Source organism: Camelus dromedarius, chromosome 20, assembly GCF_036321535.1.
Source record: "Camelus dromedarius isolate mCamDro1 chromosome 20, mCamDro1.pat, whole genome shotgun sequence".
In the NCBI taxonomy this organism is placed as follows: Eukaryota; Metazoa; Chordata; class Mammalia; order Artiodactyla; family Camelidae; genus Camelus; species Camelus dromedarius.
The window spans coordinates 15,903,262-15,915,679 of NC_087455.1; the positions used below are offsets into that span (position 1 = coordinate 15,903,262).

General features: G+C 42.7%; 1 non-coding gene across 1 annotated transcript; it reads right to left on the reverse strand.

The window, feature by feature from the left end:
* Positions 1 to 6,069: 6,069 nt before the first annotated feature.
* Positions 6,070 to 6,142, reverse strand: TRNAA-CGC (transfer RNA alanine (anticodon CGC)). The gene has a single exon. It is a non-coding gene; the product is annotated as a tRNA-Ala (tRNA).
* Between the last annotated feature and the right edge of the window lie 6,276 nt (positions 6,143 to 12,418).

A 12,418-nucleotide genomic window follows, 5' to 3' on the forward strand; every position in this document is an offset into this window, starting at 1 on the left:
GGACAATGTTTTCCACAATTTCCCCAAAACAAAGACAATATGTCCCCAGGTGACACTAACACCGTGGCTCACCTGAAGGTCTTCAGCATTCCAAATGGAAGGACAGCCACTTTAATGGAATGGGGTTGGCATTTACAAGGGAGCTTTTTGAAACTTATTTTTAAAACCAAGTATCAGGAATATTTGGTTCAGTGGGAGCTGAGCATAAAAGATCAATTTTTAAATTAAGAATTTTAATCAATTTAAAATGAAGAATTTATTTAAATTATTTAAAACTGGATGAACCCTGAGAAAACACAAGGGGGCAGCATTTCATAACATTATAAATGGAGAATGCTGAAGGGGCTTTTTTTTAGTAAAGATACATGGATTGAGGATGGACTTTAAAGAGAGTGTTTTATCGAATGAGGAAAACGAAAGTTCAGAGAGGTTATTACAGGAAACATTTTAAGTTCCCTTAAACCAGAGGTCAAGAGTGGCAGAGCAAGTTCCTTTTTTCCCCACACCCTCTCTGGCATTTATCATTTGTAGACTTTTTAATGATGGCCATTCTGACTGGTGTGAGGTGACACTTCATTGTAGTTTTGATTTGCATTTCTCTAACAATTAATGATGTTGAGTATCTTTTCAAGTGCTTGGTGGCCATCTGGATGTCTTCTTTGGAGAGATGTCTGTTTAGGTCTTCTGCCCATTTTTTAATTGGGTTGCTTGTTTTTTTGATATTAAGTTATATGAGTTGTTTGTATATTTTGGAAATGAGTCCCTTGTTGGTTGCATCATTTGCAAATATTTTCTCCCATTCTGTAGGCTGTCCTTTCATTTTGTTGATGGTATCCTTAGCTGTGCTGGGAAGTAAATTGGTGCAGCCACTATGGAAGACAGCATGGAGGTTCCTTAAAAAACTAAATACAAACTTACCATATGATCCAGCAATCCCACTCCTGGGTATATATCCGGAGGAAAATATAATTCGAAAATACACATGCACGCCTATGTTCACAGCAGCATCGTTCTAAGTGAAGTAAGCCAGAAAGAGAACGAAAAATGCCATATGTCATTTATATGTGGAATCTAAGAAAAAAGGACACAAATGAACTTATCTACAAAACAGAAACAGACATAGAGAACAAACTTATGCTTACCAGAGGGTATAGGTGTGGGAAGGGATGAATTGGGAATTAGAAATTTGCATTTCTTGGGGAGTGATGGAAATGTCAGCTGTCTTGATTGTGGTGGTGGTTTCATTGATGTATATACATCTATCACAATTAATCAAATTGTACATCTGAAATATTTATAGTTTACTGTGCAGGAACCATACCACAATAAAGGTGTTTTAAAAAAAAAAGTCATTGCAAAAAAAAAAAAAAAAAAGTGGCAAAGGAAGGACCACAGTTTGTTTCCTGACTGTGGATCGAGTGCTTTCCTATTCCTATTGTCTCAAGTGGTCCCTTGGGTTACGCAGCACTTGCTGCGTGCTGGAAATGGTTAACCTCCCACCAGAAGACCCACCGATAAGATCTCCATTCACTGTGGACACAGATTAGGGCATAAGTGCGTGGCACCCATTACTGAAAATGAGTAGTTTAATCTGAGTAAAATGTGAATCAACTTCTAGAGTAAAATTATGCTCCCAATTTAAACATGTGCTAATCTTCAATATAAAGGAGGCCTTGAGGGAACGGTTAGATTGTGATAGTTTTTAAAAATGTGGTTTGCAAATGTTAAAGTTGTGCGTTTTCATTTCCCCTTTGAATCAGGTTTTATCACATTCTCTCACCTACCTTAGAGGGTTGTTAACAAGCGTTAAACAAGACAATGAGATAATCCATGTAAAGTCTATAGTGCCTGACTCATAGAAGGATAATAAATGTTACTTGTTATTATTCTTGGCTTAATGACTTTGGTTTACTTAAAGAGAGAAAATTTAAACAACTCTGGAAATCAACGCATTTACATACACAGATGGTACTGATCAATACAAAATCATCTTTAATTCATATTTACTGGTATAGATTCTAAACGCTAACCTAGTAAATAGCCACACCAGGATGTAATTAATATGATTCACTCTACCTTTGTCTGCAGAAGAATTATCACCATGTTCTTGGGTAAATTGCCTGAGCAAGAGTGCCCTTCAGAGCAAGGCTGAAGCAGCAAATAAAAAGAACATTGCATGGCGACTCTGTGGCCTTTGGAAGAAGTGGAGGCTCTGCTCTGGCAGCTCCTGGCCCTTTTAATCAGGGATTAATAATGTGTGCACTGAGGGGTGCCTGCAGAGGTGTTCTGTTTCGTTAAGGCAGTGATTTTGTTCTATGTTGTTTTAAAACAACCACGGATGTGAATTGAATGCTTTAGGAAGAGTGTGCCTTCTACACGAACCACAGCCCCGCCACTCGCTCTAGTCTAGGTGGTGGCTCGCCACATGTTTCCATCACCCATCTGTCAGTCAGGCATTTGAGGTGAGCATCTCCTCAACATACAGAAAGTCTCTACGGATCACAACCCACCTTAATTTCTGTCGTGGGGCTTCTCGTGGCAGAAAGACTGTGCTACATCCTCTCTGGCAAACACAGAATCCACACCCAACTGAAATCCACCAGCTCCCAGACCTGCCCTTCCTCTCTCCTCTCTGCACAGTTCACGCCCGCCTCTTCACCCAGTTTGCAGGGCTGGATTCAGCAGAAGGGAGGCAGCTCTGTTAATCTTTTCATTATGTCTCACCTTTTTAACAGGTGAGACAAATCACTTGCTCCTTTTCACATGTTTTAAATGATGTGACTCTTGGCTCGGTCTTGTCCTAGATAAACAACAAGATATCAGGCAGATCCAAGCATTCAGAAATCTCCTGACTCATTGGGAGGCTGTGAGCACAAATAGAACCCCAAGCTATGGGCTGGGTGGGAGAAGCTTCTGGATTTTAGCTTCCTTCCCTTGCTTTCATGTTTTTTCATGCTGAGCAGGAGCGGTCGGTGAAACCATTTTTAATTCCTGTACTCGGGTGTATCATGAGTCAGGTCAAGGTCCTTGAAGCTGAGCTGTTACATTCACAGAGAAGTTAGACTTTTCTTCTATCTTTATACACCTCCGTTCAATCATATTTTCCTACTTTAAGAATTCCACTCATTGCAATGTCTCGAAGATTGTCATTTGTTTCTTTTGTTCTACTGGGTTTTGTTTTTTGGAGTTTTGTTTTTGTTTTTGCTCTTCGACCAGAAGAAGTGAAGTATCTTCAGGACTAAGTAGACGGAGGAGCAGACAGAAGAGTGCTGGTCTAAACTACTGCAATGGCTTTGTCTTTTATTGACTGTGACACTTTGGTGGTGTCCCCCACCACGGCTTCACAAAGTCTCATTTCCTTCATATGGAAATAGAGTGGAGGAGCATCTTTTGGTCTATCATTCAGTGCTCAGAGCTTTGGTTACCTAGTTAGAGCCAGAGGGAAAAAGCCCAACAGGACACGTTCTACAAGGGAGACTGCTTCTCTGGGCAAGGCCACCATGCTGCACAGCTCTGAGGGACATCACTCCTCTAAGTGTGTGTGACCATGTCCAGTACAGTTGTGCAGCATGTCACCAGCATGGCCTTTACCCACTGGCTCTATGAAATGTGGTTTTTCCTATTTGTATCTGAACATATCTCTTTTAAATAGGTAAGGTTTGTCCCTTTCATATATCTAATATTTATGATAACTCCTAGAGAGTTTCTTTAACTTGGAGCTTTATTAAACAATAGAATTTGTTGGGACAGACTGACTTACACAAACTAATGACCTTCAGCAGTTCCTTGGTGAGGAATCATTGGCATTCTCTGGCAGACTATCATTACACAGTAACTGGAGTTTGAGCCATAGAATTGTGGAATGTTAATTCTATAGTAAAGTGTAAATAATTCTCATTCTGGAGTGTGGGTTTAGTCTGTCCCTACAAATTCTGAGGTACAAGGGGTTTCCTAACAATGCAACCCATAACATCCATCATCCTAGGGGTGATTTTTCTTTGTTTGCTAAATATTGCAACCTGACTTCTGGACATCTGCTCAGTTCAGTCCCTGGCGGTTTGCACCTGTTCTGCCAGATCAATAATCTGCTCTTGCTGTATCAGTGAAGGTGACTGGAGTTTGCCTCCTGGGACGAGAAGAGAGCCTTGCTAAACTGTGATAAAATAAAGCAAGGTTCTATTTTGTTGTTTTCCTTTTAAGCAGAAACATGGACACTATGACATTTCCTGTGTAAAACCAGTAAAATAATCTCTGATTGGCTAAAATTAGGATTTACTCTTAACTGTTTCACTTCCAGTTGGATATAAGCCAGTCTTTTTGAAATTTATAATTGCAATCCATAGATGAGTTTGAAATTAGTTGATTGGATTGTGACTAGCATTAAAAAAAAAATGAAATAGACTATAATAGGGTAGGCTAGAGCTCAATTAAGTTGAAGAAACAAACAAACATCAGCATGTGTCCTACACAGTATTGGTACGTGTATCCACTGGGATTCGCCAGAGTAACAGAACCAACAGGATGTATGTATAAAGATAATTATTTAAAGGGATTAGCTCCCCTGATTAAGGAAGCTAGCAAGTCCCAAATCGGCAGGGTGGGCTGCAGGCTGGAAACCCAAAGGCTGTCTGTTGGCAGAATTCCTTCTTGCTCAGGGGATGGTCAGTCTCTTGTTCTAGTCAGACCTTCGACTGATTGGGTGAGGCCTTTACTCAAAGTCCACTGATTTAAATGTAAATATTATCCAAATACACCCTCACAAAACACCTAGAATAATGTCTGACCAAATATATCTGGGCATCACGGTGGCCTAGCCAAGCTGACACATAAAATTAACCATCATGGTACGCATTTGTGGGAGTCATTCATCCCATTTACCAGATATTTTTGATTCTTTCCCCAGGCATATGGTGGAATTGCATTTCCATGCCTTCCTGAAGTCAGACGTAGTCAAGTGATTTGGCCAAAGAAATGTAAGCAGAAGTGATGTGTGCCAGTCTGAATGGGAGTTTTTTTGTTTTGTTTTATTTTAAATAAGCAACAAAAATCTACTTCTCACAGCCCTGGAGGCTGGAAGTGTGACCCTGAGGTCAGGGTCAGCTTCTGGTGAGAACCCTCTTCTGGGATGCCAACAGCTGACATCTCACGGTGTCCTCCCATGGCAGAAAGAGAGCTGAGTGGCACTTCACGTGCCAGTGTGGGATTCACCAGTCTCCTCCCCTCTGCCATTAGGACTGGTGGTTCTTGATATGGAGGTTGCTCCATCAGCCTGAGGACAAAGTAAAGCAGTACCTCCAACCACCTCCTGGTGCACATGACACGAGCCAGAGCAAAATCTTTATTGCTTTAAGATTTGAGAATTGTGTATTCCTGCAGCATAACCTGGTGGGTCTGACCATTTCAGTATGCTCTGTGAAACCTATATTTCAAACTTCATATACATATACTGAGTCACGATGCAAAATGAATCTCTTACTAAATGTCGTAATCAAGATATTTGATAGCCAATGACACAGACTGCAGTTTTACCATAAGTCATTTATCAGTAAAAGGATTAGAACTGGAAGGACCCTGAGAAATCATCTAGTTCAATGCTCTCATTTTAGAGTCGAGAATTCAGAGGCCAAAAGAGGTCGTTTATCTAAGATCACAAGGTAAGCAAGGACTAGGTCTCATACATTGAACTTCAAGCCGGTGCTTTACCGCAAAACCCTGTTTTGGGGATGATCTTGTCAAAGTGTACTGAAAACTAGGAAACCTCATGAAAATGTAAAGTAATGAAATTATCACAAGAACAAGTAGAATAAGTCAGTTAGAGGGTTTGTCAGACCTGGTCTCAATTGCTGGCTCTGCCACTGATGAGCTGTGTGACCTTGGGGACGTTATTTAATTTCTTTGAATCTCTGCTTCCTTACTTGAAAATGAGGATAACATTATGTACGCCATATTTTCCTGATGAGTAAATGAGATAATAAATGGAAAGGTCTTAACACAAAGTCTTTTCCATAGTACGTGCTTTTGTTTGTTTGTTTTAAGGGGTGGTAATTATGTCTATTTATTTATTTTTAATGGAGGTGCTGGGGATTGAATCCAGGACGTCATGCATGCGAAGCATGCACTCTACCACTGAGCTATACCCTCCCCCTGTAAGTGCTAATAAGTTATTTGTAGTAAATATAGTGCCAAAGAATTTGGTTTGGAACAACAAAAGCTACTCTCTCATCTGCAGCACTATTAAAATTTGGGGTCAGAAAATTCCTTGTTGTGGGAGGCTGTCCTGTGCACAGTGGAATTTTTAGGAAAGATATTGAGGTACTAGTCATATGGTCAGATGATCAGGGTTTCTAAACCTTGGCATTACTGGCATTTAGGGATGAATAGTTCTTTATTGTGGGGGGCTGTCCTGCGCACTGCAGGATGTTTAGCAGCATCCAAGGATGCCACCCATTAGATGCTCCCATGTTTGCAGACGTTGCCAAATGCCCCCCCCGGGAACAAGACCAGTCCCAGTTGAGAAACACAGTTGGAGAAACTGTGCTTAGAGGGTTTTCAATGAATTCTTCCTATTAAACAACAAAAACATACAAGAACGTTAACCTCTCTGAGAGAAAGGAATCTGAGCTTCCCTGTTTTTATACTTTATTGACGTTACCTACTTAATATCTCTGTGACTTACTGGAATAAATGCTCCACGAAGGCACTGTGTCTGTCTTGTGTCCTGCTGTGTCTCCAGGGTGCACATCACCCAGCACGTAGCAGATGCACAATAAAAGTATCACTGAATGAACAAATGAAATTCATCTTTTTCTGCAGCCCTTATCTGTTAATTAACAGGCACAAGGTTCCTGCAGGATCAATAGGGGAGACTAGGTTTGTGGAAAGTATCTCTTTTTCCATCTTCCCTCCAACTCTAAAATAAAAAGAGTCCCTCAAGAGAACCTATTCTTAACAAAAGAGTAGGATTTTTACCAGCGCACAAGTCCTCGGGCCAGGGTATGAAAAGGGCAAAAGAGTGTCCGGGTTTTTAGGGTCAGCCACCAGGACCCAAGACTCAGCACAAAGAACCTCTTCAGGTCAAACTGATAGAAAATCAGGATCCAGAGAAGTTTCAAAACTCCCTGGAGCAGGTAAGGACTGGTCTGATGCTGGAGCCGGGGTAGGGGGAGAGCTGATTCTGTGGGCAGGCAGAAAGAGGGCGCAAAGTCACAGCAGATCTGACTCTGCCCCCTCTCTGCTGTTTGAGGTTGTGGGCTGTTCCCCAGGAAGATAGCTGCCTGGATAATGAGGTTGTTGTGCTCTCAGTCACTCTGCCCTTATTATTTCTCACGTGTGGTGGTTGAGTGAACCTGAAAAAAAAGTGCACCCTCTCAGAAGAGAGGAAGCAGCTCTAAAACCATGCCAAGCCACCTAATGATCTCATGACTCTGCCTGGATATACAAGACTAACCACCACAGTCCTATTTCATTCTAACCCGTTTTTGGGTGCCACCCAGGAGCCACAGCCTTTTCTAACTATTCTGGAAATCATGAATAGCACTGCTCGTGTATCAGAGTCTTATCACTTGAGTGGATTCCTGTGGATCCAACTGAGTGGATTCTTGTTGGAACCCACCCACTTTGGCTTTCCTGCGTCGAACAGCTGGACCCCATCTGTGTCCGTGGCGTCCTGGACCCCACCTCAACTTACTTTTCCCCACACGAGTCTATGACTTTGCTCCTGTGGATGAATCTCATTTCTCCTTCCCTCTTCCAGTAGCTTCGAAGCGTGTGTTTATCATCACCTACATCCCTACATGCTTTGTCCTTGGACAAAACACCATTCCTCTTTCCCTTTCGACCAAAGATGATCTCTGCTGTCTCTCCCAACATCCAACAGAAAAGAAAGAATTGTCTTGATAACGCAACAGAAAGTGGGCGAAGAACTGAGCATTTTCAAAGGAGAATATCCAAATGGCCAATAAACATGAAAATGTGCTCAGCCTCATTGGTTTCCAGAAAAATGTGAGTTAAAACCGCAATATTCTAACCATTGCAGTGACTGAGGGTGGAAAACACCAAGTATTGGTCTTAATGCTCATGGTCTACAAGTGGCAGTGTAACTTGGTGTGGCCACTTTGGAAGACTGTTTGGCAATATCTACTAAAACTAAGTATTTTAAATTCCCTACAACAATGAGTGTTCAAGCCCCTCCAAAAACATATTCTAGAATGTTCTTTGCAGTGCTGTTCCTAACTGCCTCACACTGACAATACAATTCTCATCAACTACAGAGTAGAAAAATAAATGGCATTGTATTCTCACACTAGGAAATACTATATAGCAATAGGAATGAATTACGTACAGCCTCATGCAGCAACATGAATGAATCTCACAAAATGTTAAGCAATAGAAGCCTGCCATAAAAAGAGCATATGACACCATTTCCATAAGGCCCTAAAACAGACGAAACAAATCTCTGCTATTAGAAGTGGTAATAGTGGTTACCCTTAGTGATGGGAAGAGAGCGTGTGGGATGTCTCTTGATTTGGGTGCCGGTTATACAGGTGTGCTCATTTTGTAAAAATTCATCAGGTTGTACAGTTATGGTCAATGCACTTGTCTGTGTCTGTGCTGTATGTTATCAGGGGTTAGGTTACTGGGAAGATGGAGATTTATATGCAAAAAGTTGATTGGGTGGGAGCTCTCAGGAACAGTATCTGTGAGAGTCAGGACATGACTGAGCAGAGAGCAGGTGGCTGGAAACCCCACAGGGAACTCTGGAGTTAGGATGGCCCTTCAGAGTCATCCCAAGCGGAAGTGAGAGAGTCAGGCCATATAAACACAAATTAACTACATATTCTTTTTTGAGAAGTGTCTCTGCAAGTCTTGGTGAATTTTCTGTTCAGCAAATCGGTTCTTTCTTTAAAGATATGGACTTCCCCCAAGGAAGGGGTCATGACCTTGGACCAGGCAGTGTGCACTCACGCTCCCTCTGTCTGTCTCTCTCTGTATCTATATCTATATCAGAATATTTAACTTCTGCTCTCTTAGCAAATTTCAGTGCTACAATACAGTGTTATCAATTACAGTCACCAGGTTCTACATTAGATCCTCAAATCTTACTCATCTTATAACTGAAAGCTTGTACTAACCTCTTCATATTTCCCCCATCCCCAACCCCTGCTAACCACTTTTCTACTCTCTGTTTCTAGACATTCAACTTTTTTTGTTGTTGTTTTTAGATTCCACATATAAGTGGTACCATGCAGTATTTGTCTTCGTCTGGCTTATTTCACTGAGCATAATGCCCTCCCAGTTCATCTATCTTGTGGCAAATGGCAGGATTTCTTTTTTAAGGCTGAATGATATCCCATGGTATAGATATGCCACATCTTCTAGATCCACTCACCTATTGACAAACACTGAGGGTCTCTCTGCACCCTGGCTGTTGTGAATAATGCAAGGCAGCTCTCTTTAGCAGAGGGCGTGGACGGGAGAGGGGCTCAGCTGAGAGTTGCTGGCCATCAGCAGCTGGGTGATTGAGTGCCTCAGTCTGGAAGGGGTCTACAGCAACTACTCCATGTTTGAATTAAAAGTTGAAAAAAGAAATAGTCTGTCTTGACCAATGGATGAAGAGAAAGGAAACTCTTGAAAAAAAAAAACCAAATGAACAAAGTGGGACAGCCAATATGTACATTGACCATAGACCAGCACTGAAATGGTTTTATCAACTACCAGTAGTTTGTTTCATTACCCTGAACTCCGGGCCAAGGTGAGCTATGACATATTTCATTAGCTACTCCTCCTAAACCATATGTCAGTGCCTGTTTGTTTATTCACAGACTGTTTAGTTCCAAGCAGAGTTTCCTGTGACTGGCCCAGATGCTTGAAGCCCAGCAGGAGAGAATTTACCTATTAACAGCACTTGTGGAATCTCCCATTTGGAATGTGGAGTTCCAATGAGTGGGTCCCGCTTCCAGCATTTTCAGCCTTGCTGGCTGGTTCCGAAGGGCGGGGTTTGCCAGCAGCATTCCTGCTGCTCAGCACTGTGGCAAGGATAGCCCCGTCTGCTCCAGCAGGGCTCAGGCTGAGCCGAGGTTATTCATTAGAGTTCAAGCTGCAGTTTTCTGGAAGGCACAGAGGGCTCTGAGGTTGGCGAGCTCTCTCCAGCAAACACTCTGTTCCCTGTGGTGGCAAGGGACCCATTGTGAAATATTCTGCTGGCCCTCGCTCTCCACCTGGCCGCTGCCCTGGGTTGCTTCTTTGGCGGGGAGCCCACAGCCAGCTAGCCAGCCTTCCACACATTTATCCACTCCTTTTTCTCCCATGGAAGGGCTGGCCAGGGAGCAGGCAGGCTGCTGGCGAGTTTTAGCCTCCATGCAAGGTGGAGAGGACCATTCCAGGGTGGCAGGAGGTAGCATTTCTCTCTGTTACAGGTTTCATCATAAACAGTGGTGCTGTCCAATCACAGAGCTGAAACAGGAGCCAGTGGCAGCAGAATTGGGAGCTTGGCCAAGCTGGCCTGGAAGGGCAATCCACCTCAAGCATCCTCTTTCTCAACCCTTTTCTATGGAGTCCTCACTTTCCTTTCTGATCTCCCGGCTCCCCATTTAAACTCAAGGTGCCCAGTGCCCTTAGGCTTCTGCCAGTGGCTTTCTGGGTCACGTCATCTGAGAGGTTCGAGAGGCTTGTAGGACCATGAAGCTCAGGGCCTTCCCTGTCTCTAACACACTGGACTGTAAAGGGACAGAGCAATCCACTTTGTTAGACTGGATGGTAAAGGGTTTTCAGGGTTGCAGAGTTCATGGTTTAACCCATTCCCAGGTAGCTCCAGCATTCAGATAGCTGTGTCATGCATAACATGTGTTTTATCCAACAGCTGTGTTTTATGTTCCCATAAAACCAGTGGGCTTGGCGGCACGCACTCTATAAGAGGCTGTCATTGTGGATATACACTGTTTTGTCTCCTAGAATAACTCTTCTCTTTGGGGAAATGCTGCTTCAAACGACTGGGGCTGTTGATTAATTGTACTCCTATGTCTTTGACACCAGAAGGTCACATGGCCCAAGGTGAAGCGATGGTAGGAAGGTATCCCTTCGTTCACAAAGATTGGTCCAGGGATGGTCAGGTGACTCAGGCCAGACTACTTGGAATTCTGGGGCAGGGTATTTCATACTGGAGCAGATGGAAAATCGTCTTTTCCTCTCTGATTGGTAATCTCTAAGAAGTTGAGCCTGGACTTTCTGTGCCCCCTGCTATGTACGCTTATGCAAATAAAGCCCACCTGAGAGAAGTAGAAAGTAGAGAAAAGTAACAGCTAAACAAAAAGAGAGACCCCTGGCCCCTTTTAGGTTTTATTCATTCTGATTTCTTTATACTTAGATGAGCAGACATCCCTCCCAGTTTGCCTAAGGCAGGCCGGGTTTACATCTGTTATCCCAGCTTAATCATTAACGTCTCCCTCTCTCATTCTCAGAAGTGTTCCAGGCGGATGATAAATTATATAACCATTGCTCCTATTGCAGTGTGCTTAAATAAAGCAACCAAGTCTTTCCCCCCTACCCCCACCTGCCGCCCCACCGACCCACTTAAGTTAGTTCAAGCTGGTTTTCTGTTGTTTGCAATCAAAAAACATTCTAACTGACCTACCACCCTTTTCTAAATTAATCAGGAGATCTTTCCACAGTACAACTCCTAAACCTGACTGTTTCTAGTTGCTTGAACTCTTTGGCAGATACCTGATTCTATATCTGGCTCTCGGTCTCCACTTGCTCTGTGGAATTGACACCTTGTGCTCTTCCAAGCTTACTCAGCCCCCTTGTCCTGATCTTGAGCGCTTCACCAAAGGTCAGCATGGCCCACAGATTTCATCAGAAGGCTCCGGGACCAGGCTTAGAGAAGAAAAGAGCCAGGGTATGTTTGAGGGACTTCAAGTTTAATGACGTTTAGCGAATAGTTGTGTTTAATGAACTTCAACTATTTTTCCCATCCATGCATTATTCTGCTCAAAAGTCAAGGTCCTGGAAGAAAGTGTTGATTTAACTTGGGTTTGGGGCTCATTCTTTTACTAGGAGAGACCAGGGCACCATGATAGAAATCTTATTATAACTGTGCTAAATGAGGGAGAGGCAATTCACCCCCCTAAATATAGGAGTTTTTAGCAAAAAAAAAAAAAAAAAAAAAAAAGAGGGAGGGAAACGAGTGCCAGGAGACCAAAAGCATATTCAACAATGTGTATTTAATGATGCCGTTTGGTAGTTTTGCTAGCTATTAGTATGTCTGTACCAATGAGAGCTGAGTGAGCTCTTAAAATACATGTGACTGGTGCTCAGAAAAAATGGAGATGAGGTGATCGATCTTTCTGGAAAAAACATTGATCCCCAAATCTGACCACCCCAAGTGATAATGGAGCCAGTCTTTACAGTGCATTTCTGTAGA